Source organism: Medicago sativa, chromosome 5, assembly GCF_051527215.1.
Source record: "Medicago sativa cultivar Bolivia chromosome 5, Bolivia_mono, whole genome shotgun sequence".
Lineage (NCBI taxonomy): Eukaryota > Viridiplantae > Streptophyta > Magnoliopsida > Fabales > Fabaceae > Medicago > Medicago sativa.
The window spans coordinates 43,221,389-43,229,962 of record NC_140753.1 but is presented as its reverse complement, the minus strand read 5'-3'; positions in this window follow the sequence as shown (position 1 = coordinate 43,229,962).

Here is an 8,574-nt window from a genome sequence, read left to right as displayed (position 1 = left end):
GTTACGTTTCAACCATAATTCCTAACTTTTTCTTTTTACCCATTTTGTGAAATTGATGAATTGAACTTAATTGATTGCAAATTCATGTTCATGTTTTGATGCAATGTTTGAGTATGTAAATTGAATGTTAATTGAGTTGTTGATGATAAAATTACATGCTTAAATTGTGGTTATATGTATGCCTTGCATTTTTGTCCAAAAATGGTGATATGAGATGTTGTTGTGATGAATTGTTGATGAATTCATGATAGTTAGTTGCTGATGTTGTTGAGAGATGTTGTTGTTGATGATTAAAACCTTGGGTAATCATAATTGTGGAGTTTGCTATGAACTTGTGTTGTTTTGAAGTTTTGATGAAAAATGGGTCAAATGATGATTTTTGTTAAGAGAATGTTTTGGGACAAATTTTATATGGATTTGTGTGTCTTTTCATGTTTAGAAATGTTTGGATAAACCTTGGAATCAAATTTGGGCATTGGGGAGTCAAAATTGGGGTTTTGGGGTGAAAATGACTCTTTTTCCCGAAACTATTGTCATAACTCGCAACCGTACTCGCAGCTGCAAGTTGGATGCGAGCAACAGGGGCTCTCTGAAGCCAACTCGCAATGGCGAGTGAATCTACTCGCAGTTGCGAGTTGCACAGGGCAGAACCCCCTGTTTCGCATTCTTGCACCTTTTTCCCTCGTTTCAGTCGTGAACTGGTTTTTGGTACAAACATGAAAATTGTAGATGATATTTTTAGCTTTCTAAAGGCGTTGGTTTCACTTGAATATGATTTTTAGTTTTCAAGTTATGGGGAAAATACTCTTGAAAAGTTTTGTCGAAAAATCCCTCATAACTAGTTCTAAGTCGACCCAATCCTTGTGGAATGTTTTTAATCTTTGAAACTTGATTTTTATGAGTTCAACTAAGGTAGTTAAACTGTGATGTAGTGAACCTACTTGTTTTTCTTTGAAAATGGGAATTTTTGTGAAAAGTGGTCAAGTGAGACGAACTTCAGAATTTTTGGTAATTCTCCATATGTGGCCGATGAAATGTTTATGTAATCTCTACTGCACGTATAAGTGACTTGTGGGGGTACATGACATAGGCAATTGAGCTTGTAGAATTGGTTTTGGTTCATAACCTCTAATTATTTTATGTTGTGACTTTGAGAGACGAACTTTGTTGAATATGACTTTATAAGCTAATTGTCTTGTGAATCTTTTATGGATAGTTGTTATATCTTATGTGAAGATGATTGGTGGTGTATATATGTGACAACTATATGTTGCTTGAATTATGGATGTTGTTGGTTATTGTATATATGTTAAGTGGTGGTGAATTGTTGTTGTTTGTATATATACAAGTATTGGTGGTGTTGAGGTGATTTGTTTGTGTGAACATATGCATTGTTGTCGAGTCATATGTTCATGCATTCATGACTGATGGTGGTGGGTTTTATATCCAATTGAGGTGATACGATGTTTTTGTTGCATCGGAGGTGACGACCTTGAGGTGATTTGGTACCACATGCATCTAGATGAGTCTAGAGCTATTGCATACTTTGTTGGTGAATTGAAATGCATTTGAGTTGTAAATGATGATTGAATTTGTTATTTGTTGATTAACATGGTTGATGTTGTGATGTGTGTATGATACACTTGTGGATATGAACTTGAGATGATGATATTGAATGACGTGAATGTTAAGAATACTTATGAGTATGTGTATAGTTTGTTATTCATCGTTCTTAAATGTATCTTTCATTCTCAAAGTTTCTTGTTAATTTTAATTGGATTATGATGATGTAATGCTAACCCTCAGTGGTTTACCACCTACCTTTCCGTATGGACGGGTAGATGGAGTGCAGGATGCTTAGACTTGTGTTGATGTTGCCGAGGAGCGGAGTTCCTCTTTTTATGTGCAGTGTTTAGATTAGGGCTCTGATTTAGGATAGTTCTTGCACGTTGGATTTCTATTTGATTATGTAGTTGGTGTTGAGACATTATTATGTGGAGATTTGATATATTATTGTATCTGAGATTGGAGGATGTTATCTTTGTATCTTTATTCTGAGAGTTGTTGTTGTTATGGATTATATATGTGTTCCGCTGCTATGTGATGTAACATGATCTTTATGCATGTATGTTTTAATTTGGAAGACGTAGCATCTATTTCTAGAATATATTTGTATATTCGCGCGTTTTACCGCTTAATAGAAGTAGGGTGTTACAACCAACACAAGAGAACTCATGTTGGATATCATCGTGAGTTAAATCACATTGAATCTACCGAGTGTGAGTTAACTTACGTTGGGGTTATTTTAGGAAGTTTGAAGTGGAAATGAGCACATCAATGTGAAAGGATAGGGCCAATCTACGTGAAAATCCAATCATATGAGAAAGATAATTATTTAAATATGAGAAAGATAATTATTTAAAAGTTATCATAAAATAGTTGTATAAATATAATTTTTCCTTTAATTAAGCGATCTTAAACAGTAACCTGGCCTTATCTTCACCGAAGGGACAAGATTAATGAGAGTTTCCAATTCTAGACTACCCGAATACCGTCCACGTTGAAAGCATCCATTCATTCTTATTTTTTATATTATACTATCACGACCTTATCAAGCACAATGTTTCTCAACATGCACGAGGGTGGACTATAATAATGAAACGAGTTTAATTTTGATATATACTCCATCAGTCTTAATATTTTATGATGCTAAACAAACGTAACGAGATTTTAAAAAAGTGGTTGTAGTAATTAATTTATCAAAAAAGTTTTTGGTGTAAACCAGCTATCCCCACGCGCAACTGCAGAGATTAATCTCTTGAGTATTGTGAGACTTAAATGAACGGTAAGCTCTCCCTAAGAGGTTTAACACTGCTGCATGCTTATGATTGTATTCGAATACATGACTTTTGTTAAGTTAGAAGATATTTGTTCCATCTCATTTAAGCGTTCTTAGGTGTTGTTGTAAAACAATTATTATATTGCGTGAAATTTTGAAGTATCTTATAATTATGGATAAATGGAATAATATTTCAAATCAATTACAAATAATTTTTCTATAAAGAAAAACACATTTTTTTTTAAGAAATGGAGAGGAAATTCAGACGATGTCTCCTGAAACTCTTACCATTGAGTTAACACTTTGTGAACGAAGAAGAAACTCACATACAATGTTAGTTTCTAAAGCATCTTCACAATTTTTTATTTTTATTTTATATAATTGAACATTATTGTGTAATGTAAAACTTAAGAATATCCTTTATAGACAGGCCCACTAGTTACCTCATAATATACACCAAATTTATTCGACTCTTCAAAATTGTTCTAATCACGCCAAATCTAATGATCGATATATGGAATCTTGGATGAAAGGTATTCATTTGGGGAAATCTGACCGAATAGTTTTAGATGCTGCTACTTACTTACGCATATAAGAAGATAATATAAACAAGAGAGAATATACCAGTACATTCATTATAGTTAACTCATGATGTTAAAAAATTATTAATATGCTTCCTTTGTCCTCGAATATTCCAATGTGGACCATACCCATTGGTGAGTTAGATGGCAATATTCATTAGAGAAGTGATATTTTGACAACCATTTTGATACAATCTTTTAGACAACTTTGTTGTTCTCTCTTCTCATTGGTCAAAAACAACGGAGAGAGAAAAAGGAAGAGAGAGAATAAAAACATAATGTGAGTATGAGAGAGAAAGTTGTACAAAAGTTGTACCAAAATGGTTGTACGAATATCATTTCTCTATTCATTATATTGCTTTGTTTTCTTCAGTAGATAGAGTAGACAATAAACTATTCACTGAAGGCTCTAATTGCAGCATCTGTCCTCTCTTTTTCTCTTTCTATATGATACATGTTATAGCTTTTTCGTGACTAATTATAAGATCATTTGAAAAATAATAGTTATTGCTAAATGTAAGATTCAATTTAAGTTATTAGACGTATTTATTATTCTATTTCAAATATACATTTTATTAATATTATCAATTCATCTTGAAATATGAATAGTAACATTAAATATATTTATATATGTCTTCGTGAGCTTAGCTCAGTTGGTAAGGACAACGTATAATATATGATTGATCCATGTTGGTTGGTTGATTTCAAACTATCGAAATTTTTGGAGATAATATAACCAAATTATCACATCATACAAAAAAATAACAGTATTTTGCTATGAAAATGTATGTGGATTACTTCACATGACCATTATATGCTAAAACTAAATTGGTGCTTAATTAAAATCCATAATACTCAAGAATTAGTGGCATGCTTAGTAGGATTTAGAACCCTATGCAATATTGCAAATTCTGTATAATACAGTAAAATATTATATGATTACCATCCTAATTCTTAAATTGTATTTCCTAAACACTATATAGATTAAATAATTGAAGATCAAAGAAATTAAAATTGAAAAGGATTTTAATATTATTTAAAGTTATGTTCTCAAGTTGTAACTAATAGCTATCTAGTATAAGTGGCAGCAAAGGAACTTTTAAGAGCAAAAGATTCAGATTCACAAGTTATGAAAATGTGATCATTATTTCACATCTTCCATAATAATTGTAACATGCCTTGGCACTTGCATAATTAATAGGATTAATATTCTTTGTTAGGTAGATTGATGCTCCATTGTCATTTTAATAAAACAAATCCTGCCACTAAAATAACCCAACCAAATACTATATTTTTTTCATTAGGAAAATACTTTTAAAAAAAAATTTGACAATACAAATTTTACAAATAAAATCGAAATTCAACATTTGATATACTTATTTAGAGAGGAAGAAGAAAGTTATGCATAGGAGATCAAGTAAAATTTTCAAAGTTGAATCCATTAATTTAGGAACCCCTTGAAGCTACAAGGGTCATGAAAATCTTTTCAACAATGACACTTAATGGCTTTGCAAAATTACTTCCAGTTAATTTTTGGTCAAAATATATTAGTTTATTCCGTTCAAAGTCTAGGTAAATTAACCCCAATGCATTTCATTTGGCTTTCTCTAATGTGCACAAACAATTATGTTATGCATCATGCATAAATTTGTTTTCTACTATTGAATCAATAAATCATATCATATCACTTTTTTTTTCTTTGACAAATATATCATACTAAATTTCGATTCAATGGTAAAACTTATTGATGTAATGGTGGAAACAAATTTGGTTATGGTCAATGACTTATTTTTTTCACCATAAAATGACTTATTTCACTCTATATAAAGGCTAATGTCAAAAATAATTTATATTCAAGTACTACGAATATATTTGTTTGTAAATGGGAATTGGTGGGCATGTAGATCATCATCACACGCTAAAGCAGGGTGGAATAGTTGTTAAAGTCAAGATATGTAAATATAAATATAAGATATTGACATTAACATTAGCTAAAGAAGATTCGGGTTTATCCATGTGATTAGAGTGAATATTTTCTTTGGAGTATCAAGCAAGATATATAACGTACAAGCGCATGGATTAATTTTGTAGATTTAAGCAATTTAATATCTCTCTAAAAAAAAAAGCAATATTTTTGGTTACAAACGGAAAAGAGAAAAAGAAAAGGAAAAAAAACTAAAAAGAAAACTTAATGCCTAACAAAAGAGATGCCTAGTGCATCAGCAAGCAACATGGTGGATAATTCCGGAGGAGCTGTATCTAAAAGCACTAATTTCTCAGAACCTTTAGCACCTAACTTAGCCAAACAATCAGCAGCAGAGTTGCCTTCCCGAAGAGAATGACACAAATCAACAATCCAATATTGACTCAAGAACTTCTTAATTAAGCTAATCAAGTTACTAAATCTGTGAAACATATTCAGTGGATCCTGAACCAACTGAATCACATGCAAGGAATCTGAATAGCAAATAACTCGCCGATAACCCGTTGACCAGCACAAATCAAGACCATGATAAAGTGCAAGAATCTCAGCATGTAAAATACAAGAGGGATCAATATTACCGTAGAAACCACATAGAAAAGAGCCTTCATGATCTCGAATGAGACCACCAAACCCTGTTAAACCTAAATTCGTAAACACGCTACCATCCACATTAAGAGAAACCGATTCAACAGGGGGGGACTTCCGCGATACACTCCTAACTACACCTTGGATGTGATTTGAATCAAAGTTATTTAATATCGAAACAAATAACCCTACAAAAAAAAACTAAAGATATTTTGGCCCTATTGAATGATTTGACCGTCAATTTGGTTGTGTTGTTTTTACTTATTTTCTTCTTAATGCTTTGCTTCCATAGTATCAATGAAACTTTTGCATGTCCTCGTGAGCTTAGCTCATTTGGTACGGACAACGCATAAAATATGTAAGGTCCGCGGTTCGAACTCGGCCACCATAAAAACAAAATGAAGCTTTTGCCCATTAAACCTTTTTTTTAAAGTTGTTTATAGTATGATTTCATAAACGAAAAACTTTTCACATTATTCATTTTTTTTAGGGGCACGTCATTCCATCATAGTGCGGGCCGAGAATTGCTCATTGATCCGGAGGTTGCTCACGTTCGCGCAGGTCGAGAGTTTCTGACCACCAAGAAAGGGAGTTGCTCACTATCGTGCCTCCAAGCACAGTTGGTAGGATAAGGCTTGACATCCAAGCCCTACTTTACCACTACTTATACCCAGGCTTTATCCTTGGGTCAGGTATGCTTCTTACCCATATTATAGCCGCATAATATTTGAACCCCCATTGACTTGGGCGTCGAAGTACATGCAAGTACACCACCCCTCTCTGGTGGAGAATGACCATCAACAAATGACTCAACACAACCTGACCCACGACAGATAGATCAGAGCTCGATCCCTCCACACAACGGATCTTAGCCAACCAATCATCTCCTTAGGTCCAATAGGATCAATGGCAATTTAAGAAAAATATCATTGATGCTCGTACAAGCTGCGAAATAAATGGCCAGAGCGGCCTTACTGGAAATTAAAACAACACATTCATAGAAAAAAAGAACATAGTTAGTAGCATATCGCCGAAATAGTTCATAAACATGGCCTTACAGGAAAATGAAACAACATATGCAAAACAACCAAGATCCATATATGAGATTTAAACAACCCATCAAATAGTCCATAGTAAGGAGTCCCACAACGTTGTCTCTAGTATGGACCGATCTCGTCAAGGTCAATATCCAAAAACCTCCCACAAGCTCGAGAGTCGGGTCTTCCAGTCAACAGTACACCAAACGTTAAGCCAGTTAAGGTGTAGATGTTTGTTCTTTATCTGATCGACCCATACCTGTCACAATTCACCAAACGCAAAGTTTGTTAAGGCGTAAACGTTTATTCATTATCCAGTCTATCCATACCAGTCCATATATAAAATATCATTGTACATGAATTCTGAAAAGGCGCAATTTAGTTTAAAGTATAAAAATAAATAAATATAACAAATAATGGATTGTATGAATATCAACTCTTGATTTTCAAACTTTATTAAACTACTCATTTTATAATCATATGAAAAAAAACTCACTTTAGTGGAAGTTAATCATACAATCATTACCTTTAATATACTTTGACCTAATTTACTAACTACTTAGGCTTTGTTTGCGAGTTGGGTTTTGGAGGGGAAGGGAGGGGAAGGAAAGACTTATGGAGAGGTAAACCCTTGTTTGCGAGTTTTAAAAAACAAGGGAAAGGTTTTGGGGAGTTTAGAAGGGCTTCATTTGTTCAATTTTAAAGTTCCCCCAAATTGGGGGGTTTTGGGGGGGTTAAGCATACAAATTGACAATTTTGCCCTCATAATAATTCAAATTGACAATATTAGATATAACCTAATTATTACGATCTCTTTTCAAAACAACTTTTTCTAAACAGCTTATTTATCAAAAACAACTTATTACAACCTCTTTTCAAAAAACAACTTATTTATGCAAATTAACTTTTAATGACCTCTTTTTCAAAATAGAGTCTGTTTAGTTAAACAAATAAGAGATGTTATATTTTAAAAAATAATTTACTTTTTTATTCATATAATCTTAAAAGAGTCTCATGGTTTTAAAACAACTTACTTCATTATTACAACGACACATAAAAATATTTAGAAGATTAAATTATATATAAAACTATTAAATATTATTAAATTATTTAGTCAAATTAAAGTGAAAATAAATTTGGGTAAAATATTAAATAAGTTTTCACATGGTGATTTTTATTGCAGGTGTGTGTATATACTTTTTGAAATAATTAAGAGGTTACCTCAGTTATTGAGGACATCGCATAATCTCTGTAGGGGCGACGGTTCGAACCATGAATTCTCTAATTTTTCACTTAAAAATACTAGACTAATTGAAAAGATAAAAATAAATATGAAAAAATAAAAATAAATAATCAACCCTTGTCTCTTTTTTATTTCTCTCATTCTCTCTTTTCACATTCCTTCTCATATCTTTCTTCATTCTCCCTTTATGCTGACAACCAAACATATTCTTAATTACTTAAATACCCTTTCATGAATCTTCACTGCAATCCTAACCTTAATCTTTACTGCAATCTCTAACATCAATATATACTTCATCGGTCCCA